The sequence below is a fragment of the Pseudophryne corroboree genome, chromosome 3 (genome assembly GCF_028390025.1).
Source record: "Pseudophryne corroboree isolate aPseCor3 chromosome 3, aPseCor3.hap2, whole genome shotgun sequence".
NCBI lineage: Eukaryota > Metazoa > Chordata > Amphibia > Anura > Myobatrachidae > Pseudophryne > Pseudophryne corroboree.
Genome location: NC_086446.1, coordinates 729,240,608 through 729,257,842, shown reverse-complemented (window position 1 = coordinate 729,257,842; position 17,235 = coordinate 729,240,608).

The following is a 17,235-nucleotide window of genomic DNA, read 5'->3' as shown; positions in this document are numbered from 1 at the left end:
GGCCAACATGGGCGTGAGTGGGTGAGAGCGCTCTGAGAACTTTCACCATTGCCTTATCACTGAGTATTTTGGTTTTTTGTAGGAATTTGCTGAGAAGGCAATACCTGCAAAAGATGGGGGCCAGTTGCTCAAGTAAGGGACGATCAAGCAGGGTTCAGGTTGACATTCCGCGGCCCAAAGGGTCGGCGAGGTACATAATGTGTGAGAAATATGGCTCACACACAGAGGTTTTATGCAATGAATGGGAACGTATGACTGCGGAAGATAGGGAACCATTCCCTAAGGTAGGCAGTTTTAATCCAGAGGTGTTACAGAATTTAAGGATTAGGATATGTCTGTTAAAATCCCGAAAAGAAAGGATCAGACACTCAAACTGTTTACATTTATGGCAATGAGAGATTGATATGCAAAGGGAACTAGCTCACACAGCTGGTTCCAACCCTAGCAGGAAACTGATTGCAACTGCACCACCACCACCGTATATTACAGGGGAGAAAGTGGCTACAGAGAATGGCATACTAATATATGATGAGTGAACTTGATAAATGTATTAATGCTAACCCGTGCAAGTTGTATCCCATCTTAAACTTCCCTCAGGACTGCGAGCAAGAAGATGAGCCCAGCACGATATCGGCACTCTCTCTGGCAGCCACCATACAAGACACACAAGTGGGCACGGCCCAACCAGTAAGAACAGTAGCAAAGGCCCCTAGCGGAGGGACAGGTGAGGTCGTGTCCACAGGTAAGTACGGTACAGTACATTATGCAGAGACAATTGCACCTCACATTGTAGAAGCAACCCAGAATGATGTAATTGAACTAAATTCTGTCAGGGTGATCGCAGTCCCCAATGGGAAGACTGACGCTCAGGGAATCACCCCCGTCAGGAACATTGCTATGCATTGTCCCTGGTCCTGGACAGAATTGAGGACAATTATGTCTGAATTTCCCGATCCCAGAAAAGATCTAGCCGCATGTCAGAGGTTTATTAGAGAACTAGGATTGGCGGACAGTGCTACGGGCATGTTTGCCCTCCAATATTGACCCTGTGAAATTCATTGCTGATTGTAAATTAGACGCAGAGGTACCTCTCACTGATGAATACACTCAGGAGAATGTACGACAGATCAATCTGCAATTAGGAGTATATTTCCCAACTGTTGTCAAGTGGAATAAAATCTTCTCCATTAGACAAAAAGAAGGTGAAGCTGCTTCTGAATATTTCCATCGACACTACAGGAAATGGCTAGATACACTGGGGTCGAGGACATTAAGGAAAATGTACACCATAGAGAGGTAGCTGTGTCCGTATTAATGGACGGCTTGAAAGAAACGTTGAGAACAAGGGTACAAACCACTCAACCTAACTGGAGAGGTATTTCGGTGGCTGCATTAAGAGTGTCCGCTATCGAGCACGATCGGAACATCATTAAACACAGGGAGTCACAGGGGGATAAGCTGATGACCGTAAGTATCAAAGCCCTGACAACGAAGCCACATCAGCCAAAACCCCAGACCCCTGATGGTAAGTCGTATGTAGTAAAAAGTTATAATTGCCAGAGGGAAGGACATTACTCATGAATCTGTAATTATAAAAGCAACGTATATCGACCCCCTAGACCAGAACATGACTCACAGCATAACACACGAAATTGGGATCAGGGACTGCATAGGAGGAATTATGAGCCACATGCAGGGGAAAGAAGGAGGTACCCACCTAGGAAGGACTGGCAGACCTCTGGAAATTCTCAGCTACCCCCCTCACATATTGTAGCTGCCAACGCGCTGCGGGAGGGTCACAACATATAATAGGGGTTAGGCCACACCTGTAGTTTGCAGCCAGTGAAGTTGATTGCTAGTCTTGGAAATGAACCCGAGGTTACAGTTGACGTAGCTGGTAGATCACTACCTTTCCTTGTAGATACAGGGGCGGCCAGGTCAGTGTTAAATTCAACGGTAGGTATGAAAACAACGGGTAAAACAATTTCAGCAATGGGGGTAACAGGAGTAGTGCAACACTATCCCTTAAGTAGACCAGCAGAGATTACGATAGGGCCTTTGCAGACCAAGCACTCCTTTTTGCTAGCTGCATCGTCTCCGACTAATCTACTTGGGAGAGATTTATTGTGTAAGATAAGGTGTGTCGTATTTTGTACTCCTGAGGGTGTCTTCTTAGATATACCCGAGAATCACGTTCAGGAAGTGCAGGATATGTTAGACACCCCACAAAGGTTAATGTCACACTCTGCTGTTATAGACAGGTGTCCATCCAAGGTAGAGGAAATGATCTCCCAGATACCGGAATCCCTCTGGACCAAAGATGGACAAGACACTGGATTGATGGCAAATGTAGCTCCTGTAGTAGTGCAAGTAAAAGATGGTAGGATAGCTCCAAAAATCCCACAGTATCCTCTGAAGCCAGAGGTGGAATTAGGAGTGTACCCAGTCATAGAGCGCTTGCTACAACAGGGCATCCTAGTTAGGACGTCCAGCACTGCCAATAGTCCCATCTTCCCTGTGAAAAAGAGTGGGGGGAGGGGTTACAGGCTAGTGCAGGATCTAAGGGGGATAAACAAGATAGTTGAGAGCCAATTCCCCGTAGTGCCAAATCCAGCTGTCATCCTCTTGCAAATTCCCCCTACTGCGAAATTTTTCACTGTCATCGACCTCTGTTCTGCTTTCTTTTTGGTCCCTCTGCACCCTGACAGCCAATATTTGTTTGCATTTACATACAGAGGAGTACAGTACACTTGGACTCGTCTCCCCCAAGGTTTCATTGACAGCCCAAGTATTTTCTCCCAGGCTTTGCATGACTGTTTACAATCCTTTCAACCTGAGAGCGGATCAGTATTAATACAGTATGTAGATGACTTACTGCTGTGTTCTGATTCACTCGAATCATCCTTGAAAGACACGAAACAGCTTCTGTTTCACCTTTCTAATACGGGACACAAGGTTTCAAAGGATAAGTTACAGTTGTGCCAGACCAAGGTGAAATTATTTGGGACATTGCTTGACACAAGGACTGAGACACCTCACCGCTGATAGAATACAGGCGATTCGCGACATGACTCTGCCACAAACCCAGCAGCAGATCCGCACTTTCCTTGGAATGTGTGGGTACTGCCGAAACTGGATCCCAGGGTTCTCCATACTGGCTTTACCTTTGCATGAAATGGTCTCCTCGAACAAACCAGATCGGATCTCTCACACAGATGAGTCCGAACTGGCATTTGAGAGACTTAAACAATGCCTATCACAGGCACCTGCATTAGGCATGCCAGATTATGGGAAACCTTTTGAGTTGTACGGTACGGAAAGTGCTGGGTGTGCAGCAGGTGTCCTAACCCAGAGACATGGTGATGCCAGCAGGCCGGTAGCTTACTACAGTGCACAGTTGGACACCGTAGCACGGTCTCTCCCCACATGCTTGCGAAGTGTTGCAGCGATAGCATTGCTAGTGAATAAAAGTGAAGATGTAGTGTTGGGACACAACCTAACCATCCATACACCTCATGCAGTATCAGCCTTACTGAATTCTGCCCAAACCAGACATGTCTCATCAGCACGGTTTACAAGGTGGGAATTAGCACAAATGGCCCCTGTAAACATCACCATAAAGAGATGCAGCGCACTAAATCCTGCAACTTACCTCCCGGGTATGCCTGGACAGGCACAAAGGGTGGTGGATGAGAGTGATAGTGAAGGAGGATTTAGTACAGACACTGACACACATGATTGTATGGAATATCTGAACCAAACTTTCACTGCAAGACCCGACATTAGTGACAACCCACTGGAAGGCGTAGATTTTACTTTTTACACTGACGGTAGTTGCCACAGACAGACGGACTCGGGAGACTTGTGTACTGGATACGCAGTCGTAGATGACAAAGGTATCATAGAAGCTGAACCCCTGGGCCCACCGCACTCAGCACAAGTTGCTGAGCTGGTCGCCCTAACCAGAGCGTGTGAATTGGCTAAGGGTACGTCAGCCAATATATATACAGATTCTAGGTATGCCTTTGGAGTAGTGCATGATTTTGGGGCCCTATGGCGCCTCAGAAATTTCATGACGGCAGCTGGCACACCTGTAGCGCATGCATCCCATATAAAAAGGCTTCTAACAGCGATACAGGAACCTGACAGAGTGGCCGTTATCAAGTGCAAAGCCCACACTTACAGTCAAGACCCAGTGTCACTTGGTAACAGCCGGGCAGACGAAGCTGCTAAATCAGCAGCCAGCACCCCCATACAGACAGATATCACACAACTGATGGTATTCAATACCGTCAACACACAAAAATTAAGTGAAATGCAAAATTTGTGTTCTCCACAGGAAAAGGCAGTCTGGAGGTCAAAAGGATATGGCCAGGAGTCCTCAGGACTCTGGTCAGATGGACAAGGTAAGCCAGTAGCCCCCAGAGCATATCTTCCAAGCTTAGCTGAGGCGGCACACAGTCTGACTCATCTGGGCAAAGAGGGTATGTGTAAGCTGGTGAGAGCCTACTGGTGTGCGCCAGGATTCTCTTCTCATGCGGGTAAAAGAGCAATGACATGTCTTACCTGCTTGAGGAAGAATATTGGAAAGTCAATACCAACAGAACCATCCCATATCCCGCCAACAGACGGCCCTTTTCAGGTAATACAAATTGATTTCATACAGTTGCCACCCTGCAGAAATGTAAAGTATGTGTTAGTTTGTATTGACGTGTTTTCAAATTGGGTAGAAGCGTTCCCCGCTGCCACAAATACTGCTACGTTCACTGCAAAAAAAATCGTGCAGGAATTTGTGTGCAGATGGTATCCCTAGGATAATTGAAAGTGATAGGGGTACCCATTTTACAGGTGAAGTCTTTCAGGTTATGTGCAAACTGATGGGAATTAATAGTAAGCTGCATACTCCGTACCGCCCACAGGCGAGTGCGAAGGTGGAAAGAGTAAACAGCACTATTATGAACAAGCTGAGCAAAGTGATGGCTGAAACTGGATTGTTGTGGCCAGAAGCTTTGCCACTTGTATTGTACAGCATCAGAACCACTCCCAGGTCCCCCCTTAACCTATCACCCTTTGAGATTCTTTTTGGTCGACAACCCCATGTAATGATTGACCCCAGGATGATTTGAAATGCAATAATGAGGTGACTGTAAAATATATGGTTAAGATGAGCCAGCAGCTGAGGAATCAAAACAGAAATCTAAAGCTGGTGATTCCTGACCTACCAAACAGTAATTGTCATGACATTGAACCTGGGGATTATGTAATGATTCGAAATTTTCTACGCTCAGGTTGCCTTATTGACCGGTGGGAAGGACCGTACCAAGTCTTACTGACCAGCACGACAGCATTAAAGGTTGCCGAGAGAGAGACTTGGGTCCACTCGTCCCACTGGAAGAAGGTCGCTGACCCAGAGAGAGCCCGTGACAAAGATCAGAGTGTAGAGGAAATCGTATCACTGGAGTGCCTGTTCCGGGAAGGTTGAGAGGCAGGACTGTTGTCACGGCACCTGAGCACGGAGAACTACAAGACCAGAGGCGGTTGTCGCACCAAATTTCTTTTTCCTTTTTATTATTTTCTCCATCTCCCATTACCCTCCTTTCCCCCCTTCCTTGCTCCTTTTTCTCTCCCCTTAGCAAGATGGACTTACCCCAAGAGACTGCATTCCGGGTTTTCCTGTTGACCCTGTTGTTGACCAGAGCAGTCTGTTTCGGTGAGAGTACCAGAGAGGTCGAGAAAGGATCTGGAATGAGTTCTGATGACAAGGACGGATTTGTAGAATTCCAAGAGCAACACATCCACCGAGCAAAGGCGAGTATCAGAAAACGATCTGGTAGTCAAGAAACTAGGAGGCACTGTGAAGGGTTATTGGCTGAGGAAAATTGTATCTGTAGAAACTGTGAAAACATAGTTGAGGACGGGTGCATCCAGAGATGTCAGTCCAGCCTTAATATCAACATGGACCATCATCCATTGAGTGACTATCACTCATTAGTGGGTAAGGTTTTAAACCAAACAGAATGCTGGGTGTGCTCACAAGTACCTCAAGGTCAGAGCAAGTCAGGACTAGTACCGTACCCTTTAACAATAGATGAGGTACTTGAATTAAGGGGTGGGAGACTGGTGGACAAGAAATTTAATATTTCTAGGCCCCCTAGTTTGAAGCTCCACCAATATCACGTGGATAAATCCTTAGTATGTTTCAACATTTCCAATTCCCGAAAGCCGGGAAATTGGGAAGTGACATGGAATAACCAAACCATGGCATTTTCACACGGAGCCGACAGAATGCCCGTAGACTCAGAACTTATACGCCAAATAGCCGATGGTGGAAGGTATTTTCGGTACAGGTATACTCTAGGAAGTAGGACCATGCGGGTTGGAGAAGTATCACCAGGGTACTGTGCGCATATCATACAGCCTGATACGTGTACTGAACAGATGAGAGAGTTAGGGATAGGATTTTTCACTTGGAAGGTTTGCAATATGGTAATGTCATATTCTGTCCCATATGTTCTCCCCGATGATGCATATTTCATATGCGGGAGGAAGGCTTATAAGTGGCTTGCCCCAAACTCAGAGGGATCGTGTTACATTGGAAGAGTGTTGCAAGAAGTAATGACCATAACCCATAATAAGATGAAAGACGTTCACCGCAATGCTCAAGCTTCTTACACTCACACTCATTATGAACACATTGTTAAGAGACACCTTATAGATAGGACAGAGTACGCAGCCTCTGATTTGATCCACGAATCCATCGGGATTCAATTCCTAAACGCGTTAGATATCACCCGTACCGCCAGAGGAATTATAAATTATAGGTATATTCATGCGCTAGCGAACCTGATAGATAATATCACCGAGATGTATGATGACACCTTCAGGTATACAGGGAGGGAATTGCAAGCTTACAAAACGGAACTGATCCAGCACAGGATGGTTCTAAATTATATCACAGCGGTGACAGGCGGGTACTGTGTCACCTTGGCAACTCAGTATGGTGTGAAGTGCTGCACGTACATTACAAACAGCACTGATGACCCAACCGAGGTCATAGATCAAAAGAGGGATGATATCTTGCAATTGAAGTGGGAGTTCCGGAGGAGACACAACCTTACCCTTACTGCTGTGAGTAATGAACTGACCGGCTGGGTCTCATGGTTGAACCCACGCAATTGGTTCTCAGGTTTAGGAGAATGGGCTCAAAATGTTATCGTGAGTGTAGGAAAGTTTCTCCTTTGTATCCTGGGAGTTGTCATAGTGATTGGTTTGATATTTAGATGTGTTCGAATTTTAACGCGGCGCAAGCACGGTACCAAAGTGATGAGTTTGAGGAGCGGGGGCATTGTTACAACAACTGATTTAATTTATGACCCATCAATAGAGACAATGTTGTGATAAGACGTGATTCCACGGTCCGTTTCTTTCACCCGTTTCTCCTTTGTTTTCCCTCAAGAAAAAAATACATCCATTCGGAAAAGACTTTGATGAACAATACCCATTCGGAAAAGACTTTGATGAACAATACCCATTCGGAAAAGACTCTTGATGAACAATTCATTCATCCAGAAAAGACTTTGATTAACACTTTCAGCAAAGATACACCCATCCGGACAAGACTTCAACCAACACCCAAGAACGATTGCACAAATGTTATATGAATGTATTTGTAATAGTGTCTTATCTTCATCTCTACATCCTTCAGGTAGTGACACACATAGTCGATAGGTAATACCCATATATTAGCATTCACATATGTTCCCCCCCTCCATGTATCATCAACTAAATGTGCACCCCATTTGTTGGAACAAGAAGCCGAAAAGAGCTTGGTAGTGTTTGTTGGCCCACTTACAGACCCTTAATATGGGATGAGAAGGATTTAATGTATACTTCGCAATACCTCGAAGCTTATCTAGAACATGTACAGCATGATGATACATGCCCCTCAGATATGGATTTCATACATACATGCTTTAACTATCCCACTAGGTCATACATTTCCCGCCTACTCCTCTCCTCCTACCATCCAATTATTTTATAGATATTGTATTGTATATTTTTCTGTTTAATGTTTAGATAGTGGCAGTTATTTTTGACTGCCAAAGGGTGGACTGTCAAAGTCGAAAAATATTGTAATGCATGCCCCACGTACTAACCCCAGGCACATGCCCGCTGCGCGTGCACTCAGTCTGCCGTGCGTGCGCATATCCGCAATTTGCATAACGGAGCTTTTCACGGCCATGCTCCTTAGCGCGTGGTATGCGCATTTACGGTAGAGTTTGTGAACGCATAGAGGGTTATTAGAACATTACATATTTAACCCAAATAGTGCATTTTGTACCCATAGTTCCCTTGCACCATGTCAGCGAGTATTAATAGTTTAAACAGTTCCTGGACAAGGGGATTCGCCTTTGCATGATAGGAAGGGTCAGATAAAGGTTGGAAGGTGATGTCTAGTATCCAGCTGTAGGGTATTTTGAGGGTAACATTCCGGTGTTGGTTAGAGAAAGATCGCTTGTTCCTGCATATAGTTATGTTCAAAAGTAGAATATGAACATTAACTGTATTTACAGTATATTATGTATGCGGCGGGAATCCAGAGGATACCACCCACAAGAGCAGTTGGGGAAAGACATCGCCCACCTATTCAAATCCACCTATGACCTCTTCTGTAATGTAGAGACACATCCCTGTGTCCAATGGACAATGAGATTACAGTGACCATTGTATTGTGTATGCATGTTGTGTATAAAAAGCCCATTGTTGCCTGGCCGGTCAGAAGACTCTGAACGCTATCTGTATGACCAGCGGAGGACCGACTCGGGTTGCGCTTGCGAACATTCTCACGTATGTACATTCTCTGTAGTCATTATTCTGTTTAGATTTACTTGTTAGCCTGTAGTGTATGATTTGTACTGTTTTACCTTTTGGAATTAATCCACTGTGGCCTTAGAACCCTGTGGTTGCAACTACAAATCAGTGTTGTGTTTTCACTTTCCTGCATGGGCTTTAGAGTGTAATTATCTGTATAAGGTGTATAAGTATCGATAAGGTGTACGCACTGCGGTTACTTTATACCGTCAGTGCTACTTAAGGTTTAAGGTATAACATCCTTGCAGTACTTTGCTATTAAGGGTTTAAAGTGTAAGCAAATCATTACATTGTATCATTAACAAGGTTTAAAGGTTATCAATTGTGTGTGCGCTCGCTGTGTGTACTCTGTACACTCAGTGCTGCGTGTGTACGCCAAGTGCGAACCTCGTGCAGGACTCTGTACGCAAATAGCGTACAAAGTGCGTAGCACGTGTAATCCGCCTAGCGCCCATAGCGGCTCCACGGTAAAAGTGTAATTAGAGGTATAGCTTTACGGTCTTAGATAATATCGACATTATCACTGGCTATATTCTCAGTGATGTCACTAGTTTCTAGTGAGATGACTGGCTACATTATCAGTGCTGTCACTAGTTTCTAGTGAGATGACTGGCTTCATCCTCAGTGATGTCACTAGATTCTAGTAAGATGACTGGCTACATTATTAGTGATGTCACTAGTTTCTAGTGAGATGACTGACTACAATCTCAATGATGTCACTAGTTTCTAATGAGATGGCTGGCTAAATTATAAGCGATGTCACTAGTTTCTAGTGAGATGACAGGCTACATTCTCAATGATGTAACTAGTTTCTAGTGAGATGACTGGGTTCATCCTCAATTATGTCACTAGTTTCTAGTAAGATGACTGGCTTCATCTTCAGTGATGTCACTAGTTTCTAACGAGAGGACTGGCTACATCATCAGTGATGTCACTAGTTTCTAATGAGATGACTGGCTACATTATCAGTGATGTCACTAGTTTCTAATGAGATGACAGGTTACATTCTCAGTGATGTCTAGTTTCTAGTGAGATAACTGACTGCATTCTTACTGATGTCACTAGTTTCTAGTGAGATGACAGGCTACATTCTCAGTGATGTCACTAGTTTCTAGTGAGATGACTGGCTACATTATCAGTGATGTCACTAGTTTCTAGTGAGATAACTGGATTCATCCTCAGTGATGTCACTAGTTTCTAGTGAGATGACTGGCTACATTCTTAGTGATGTCACAAGTTTCTAATGAGATGACAAGCAACATTCTCAGTGATGTCACTAGTTTCTAATGAGATGACAGGCTTCATTCTCAGTGATGTCACAAGTTTATAGTGAGATGACTGGCTACATTCTCAGTGATGTCACTAGTTTCTAATGAGATGACTGGCTGCATTCTTAGTGATGTCACTAGTTTCTAGTGAGATGACTGTCTACATTCTCATTGATATGACTAGTTTCTAGTGAGATGACTGGCTACATTATCAGTGATGTCACAAGTTTTTAGTGAGATGACTGGCTACATTATCAGTGATGTCACTAGTTTCTAGTGAGATGACTGGCTTCATCCTCAGTGATGTCAATAGTTTCTCATGAGATGACAGGTTACATTCTCAGTGATGTCTAGTTTCTAGTGAGATGACTGGCTGCATTCTTACTTATGTCACTAGTTTCTAGTGAGATGACTGGCTACATTCTCAATGATGTCACTGGTTTCTAGTGAGATGACAGGCTACATTCTCAATGATGTCACTGGTTTCTAGTGAGATGACAGGCTACATTCCCAATGATGTCACTAGTTTCTAGTGAGATGACAGGCTACATTATCAATGATGTCACTAGTTTCTAGTGAGATGACTGGCTTCATCTTCAGTGATGTCACTAGTTTCTAATGAGATGACTGGCTACATTATCAGTGATGTCACTAGTATCTACTGAGATGACAGGTTACATTCTCAGTGATGTCTAGTTTCTAGTGAGATGACTGACTGCATTCGTACTGATGTCACTAGTTTCTAGTGAGATGACAGGGTACATTCTCAGTGATGTCACTAGTTTCTAGTGAGATGACTGGCTACATTATCAGTGATGTCACTAGTTTCTAGTGAGATGACTGGATTCATCCTCAGTGATGTCACTAGTTTCTAGTGAGATTACTGGCTACATTCTTAGTGATGTCACTAGTTTCTAGTGAGATGACAAGCATCATTCTCAGTGATGTCACTAGTTTCTAATGAGATGACAGGCTTCATCCTCAGTGATGTCACAAGTTTATAGTGAGATGACTGGCTACATTCTCAGTGATGTCATTAGTTTCTAATGAGATGACTGGCTGCATTCTTAGTGATGTCACTAGTTTCTAGTGAGATGACTGACTACAATCTCAATGATGTCACTAGTTTCTAATGAGATGGCTGGCTAAATTATAAGCGAAGTCACTAGTTTCTAGTGAGATGACAGGCTACATTCTCAATGATGTCACTAGTTTCTAGTGAGATGACTGGGTTCATCCTCAATTATGTCACTAGTTTCTAGTAAGATGACTGGCTTCATCTTCAGTGATGTCACTAGTTTCTAACGAGAGGACTGGCTACATCATCAGTGATGTCACTAGTTTCTAATGAGATGACTGGCTACATTCTCAGTGATGTCTAGTTTCTAGTGAGATGACTGACTGCATTCTTACTGATGTCACTAGTTTCTAGTGAGATGACAGGCTACATTCTCAGTGATGTCACTCGTTTCTAGTGAGATGACTGGCTACATTCTCAGTGATGTCACTAGTTTCTAGTGAGATAACTGGATTCATCCTCAGTGATGTCACTAGTTTCTAGTGAGATGACTGGCTACATTCTTAGTGATGTCACAAGTTTCTAATGAGATGACAAGCAACATTCTCAGTGATGTCACTAGTTTCTAATGAGATGACAGGCTTCATCCTCAGTGATGTCACAAGTTTATAGTGAGATGACTGGCTACATTCTCAGTGATGTCACTAGTTTCTAATGAGATGACTGGCTGCATTCTTAGTGATGTCACTAGTTTCTAGTGAGATGACTGTCTACATTCTCATTGATATCACTAGTTTCTAGTGAGATGACTGGCTACATTATCAGTGATGTCACAAGTTTTTAGTGAGATGACTGGCTACATTATCAGTGATGTCACCAGTTTCTAGTGAGATGACTGGCTTCATCCTCAGTGATGTCAATAGTTTCTCATGAGATGACAGGTTACATTCTCAGTGATGTCTAGTTTCTAGTGAGATGACTGGCTGCATTCTTACTGATATCACTAGTTTCTAGTGAGATGACTGGCTACATTCTCAATGATGTCACTGGTTTCTAGTGAGATGACAGGCTACATTCTCAATGATGTCACTGGTTTCTAGTGAGATGACAGGCTACATTCTCAATGATGTCACTAGTTTCTAGTGAGATGACAGGCTACATTATCAATGATGTCACTAGTTTCTAGTGAGATGACTGGCTTCATCTTCAGTGATGTCACTAGTTTCTAATGAGATGACTGGCTACATTATCAGTGATGTCACTAGTATCTACTGAGATGACAGGTTACATTCTCAGTGATGTCTAGTTTCTAGTGAGATGACTGACTGCATTCTTACTGATGTCACTAGTTTCTAGTGAGATGACAGGGTACATACTCAGTGATGTCACTAGTTTCTAGTGAGATGACTGGCTACATTATCAGTGATGTCACTAGTTTCTAGTGAGATGACTGGATTCATCGTCAGTGATGTCACTAGTTTCTAGTGAGATTACTGGCTACATTCTTAGTGATGTCACTAGTTTCTAGTGAGATGACAAGCGTCATTCTCAGTGATGTCACTAGTTTCTAATGAGATGACAGGCTTCATCCTCAGTGATGTCACAAGTTTATAGTGAAATGACTGGCTACATTCTCAGTGATGTCACTAGTTTCTAATGAGATGACTGGCTGCATTCTTAGTGATGTCACTAGTTTCTATTGAGATGACTGTCTACATTCTCATTGAAATCACTAGTTTCTAGTGAGATGACTGGCTACATTATCAGTGATGTCACTAGTTTCTAGTGAGATGACTAGCTTCATCCTCAGTGATGTCAATAGTTTCTCATGAGATGACAGGTTACATTTTCAGTGATGTCTAGTTTCTAGTGAGATGACTGGCTGCATTCTTACTGATGTCACTAGTTTCTAGTGAGATGACTGGCTACATTCTCAATGATGTCACTGGTTTCTAGTGAGATGACAGGCTACATTCTCAATGATGTCACTAGTTTCTAGTGAGATGACAGGCTACATTCTCAATGATGTCACTAGTTTCTAGTGGGATGACTGGCTACATTATCAGTGATGTCACTAGATTCTACTGAGATGACAGATTACATTCTCAGTGATGTCTAGTTTCTAGTGAGATGACTGACTCCATTCTTACTGATGTCACTAGTTTCTAGTGAGATGACAGGCTACATTCCCAGTGATGTCACTAGTTTCTAGTGAGATGACTGGCTACATTATCAGTGATGTCACTAGTTTCTAGTGAGATAACTGGATTCATCCTCTGTGATGTCACTAGTTTCTAGTGAGATGACTGGCTACATTCTTAGTGATGTCACTAGTTTCTAATGAGATGACAAGCAACATTCTCAGTGATGTCACTAGTTTCTAAGGAGATGACAGGCTTCATCCTCAGTGATGTCACAAGTTTCTAGTGAGATGACTGGCTTTTTCCTCAGTGATGTCAATAGTTTCTAATGAGATGACAGGTTACATTCTCAGTGATGTCTAGTTTCTAGTGAGATGACTGGCTGCATTCTTACTGATGTCACTAGTTTCTAGTGAGATGACAGGCTACATTCTCAATGATGTCACTGGTTTCTAGTGAGATGACTGTCTACATTCTCATTGAAATCACTAGTTTCTAGTGAGATGACTGGCTACATTATCAGTGATGTCACAAGTTTTTAGTGAGATGACTGGCTACATTATCAGTGATGTCACTAGTTTCTAGTGAGATGACTGGCTTCATCCTCAGTGATGTCAATAGTTTCTCATGAGATGACAGGTTACATTTTCAGTGATGTCTAGTTTCTAGTGAGATGACTGGCTGCATTCTTACTGATGTCACTAGTTTCTAGTGAGATGACTGGCTACATTCTCAATGATGTCACTGGTTTCTAGTGAGATGACAGGCTACATCCTCAATGATGTCACTAGTTTCTAGTGAGATGACTGGCTACATTATCAGTGATGTCACTAGATTCTACTGAGATGACAGGTTACATTCTCAGTGATGTCTAGTTTCTAGTGAGATGACTGACTCCATTCTTACTGATGTCACTAGTTTCTAGTGAGATGACAGGCTACATTCTCAGTGATGTCACTAGTTTCTACTGAGATGACTGGCTACATTCTCAGTGATGTCACTAGTTTCTAGTGAGATAACTGGATTCATCCTCTGTGATGTCACTAGTTTCTAGTGAGATGACTGGCTACATTCTTAGTGATGTCACTAGTTTCTAATGAGATGACAAGCAACATTCTCAGTGATGTCACTAGTTTCTAATGAGATGACAGGCTTCATCCTCAGTGATGTCACAAGTTTCTAGTGAGATGACTGGCTTCATCCTCAGTGATGTCAATAGTTTCTAATGAGATGACAGGTTACATTCTCAGTGATTTCTAGTTTCTAGTGAGATGACTGGCTGCATTCTTACTGATGTCACTAGTTTCTAGTGAGATGACTGGCTACATTCTCAATGATGTCACTGGTTTCTAGTGAGATGACAGGCTACATTCTTAATGATGTCACTAGTTTCTAGTGAGATGACAGGCTACATTCTCAACGATGTCACTAGTTTCTAGTGAGATGACAGGCTACATTCTCAATGATGTCACTAGTTTCTAGTGAGATGACTGGCTACATTCTCAATGATATCACTAGTTTCTAGTGAGATGACTGGCTACATTATCAGTGATATCACAAGTTTTTAGTGAGATAACTGGCTACATTATCAGTGATTTCTCCAGTTTCTAGTGAGATGACTGGCTTCATCCTCAGTGATGTCACTAGTTTATAATGAGATGACAGGTTACATTCTCAGTGGTTTCTAGTTTCTAGTGAGATGACTGGCTAGCTACATTCTCAATGATGTCACTGGTTTCTAGTGAGATGACAGGCTACATTCTAAATGATGTCACTAGTTTCTAATGAGATGACAGGCTACATTCTCATTGATGTCACTAGTTTCTAGTGAGATGACTGGCTACATTCTCAATGATGTCACTAGTTTCTAATGAGATGGCTGGCTACATTATCAGCGATGTCACTAGTTTCTAGTGAGATGACAGGCTACATTCTCAATGATGTCACTAGTTTCTAGTGAGATCACTGGCTTCAACCTCAGTTATGTCACTAGTTTCTAGTGAGATGACTGGCTACATTCTCAATGATGTCACTAGTTTCTAATGAGATGGCTGGCTACATTATCAGTGATGTCACTAGTTTCTAGTGAGATCACATGCTACATTCTCAATGATGTCACTAGTTTCTAGTGAGATGACTGGCTACATTATCAGTGCTGTCACTAGTTTCTAGTGAGATGACGGGCTACATTCTCAATGATGTCACTAGTTTCTAATGAGATGGCTGGCTATATTATCAGCGATGTCACTAGTTTCTAGTGAGATGACAGGCTACATTCTTAATGATGTCACTAGTTTCTAGTGAGATGACAGGCTACATTCTCAATGATGTCACTTGTTTCTAGTGAGATGACAGGCTACATTCTCAATGATGTCACTAGTTTCTAGTGAGATGACTGGCTACATTCTCAATGATATCACTAGTTTCTAGTGAGATGACTGGCTACATTATCAGTGATATCACAAGTTTTTAGTGAGATGACTGGCTACATTATCAGTGATTTCTCCAGTTTCTAGTGAGATGACTGGCTTCATCCTCAGTAATGTCACTAGTTTATAATGAGATGACAGGTTACATTCTCAGTGATGTCTAGTTTCTAGTGAGATGACTGGCTAGCTACATTCTCAATGATGTCACTGGTTTCTAGTGAGATGACTGGCTACATTATCAGTGATGTCACTAGTTTCTAATGAGATGACTGTCTACATTCTCATTGATATCACTAGTTTCTATTGAGATGACTGGCTACATTATCAGTGATGTCACTAGTTTCTAGTGAGATGACTGGCTTCATCCTCAGTGATGTCACTAGTTTCTAATGAGATGACAGGTTACATTCTCAGTGATGTCTAGTTTCTAGTGAGATGACTGGCTGCATTCTTACTGGTGTCACTAGTTTCTAGTGAGATGACTGGTTTCATTCTCAATGGTGTCACTGGTTTCTAGTGAGATGACAGGCTACATTCTCAATGATGTCACCAGTTTCTAGTGAGATGACAGGATACATTCTCAATGATGTCACAAGTTTCTAGTGAGATGACTGGCTACATTCTCGTGATGTCACTAGTTTCTAGTGAGATGACAGGCTACATTATCAGTGCTGTCACTAGTTTCTAGTGAGATGATTGGCTATATTATCAGTACTGTCACTAGTTTCTAGTGAGATGACTGGCTTCATCCTCAGTGATGTCACTAGTTTCTAGTGAGATGACTGGCTACGTTCTTAGTGATGTCACTAGTTTCTAATGAGATGACAAGCAACATTCTCAGTGATGTCACTAGTTTCTAATGAGATGACAGGCTTCATCCTCAGTGATGTCACTAGTTTCTAGTGAGATGACAGGCTACATTCTCAATGATGTCACTAGTTTCTAATGAGATGACTGGCTACATTATCAGTGATGTCACCAGTTTCTAGTGAGATGACAGGCTACATTCTCAATGATGTCACTAGTTTCTAGTGAGATGACTGGCTACATTATCAGTGATTTCACTAGTTTCTAGTGAGATGACTGGCTTCATCCTCAGTGATGTCACTAGTTTCTAGTGAGATGACTGGCTACATTCTTAGTGATGTCACTAGTTTCTAATGAGATGACAAGCAACATTCTCAATGATGTCATTAGTTTCTAGTGAGATGACTGGCTGCATTCTTAGTGATGTCACTAGTTTCTAGTGAGATGACTGTCTACATTCTCATTGATATCACTAGTTTCTAGTGAGATGACTGGCTACATTATCAGTGATGTCACTAGTTTCTAGTGAGATGACTGGCTTTATCCTCAGTGATGTCACTAGTTTCTAGTGAGATGACTGGCTTTATCCTCAGTGATGTCACTAGTTTCTAGTGAGATGACTGGCTACATTCTTAGTGATGTCACTAGTTTCTAATAAGATGACAAGCAACATTCTCAGTGATGTCACTAGTTTCTAATGA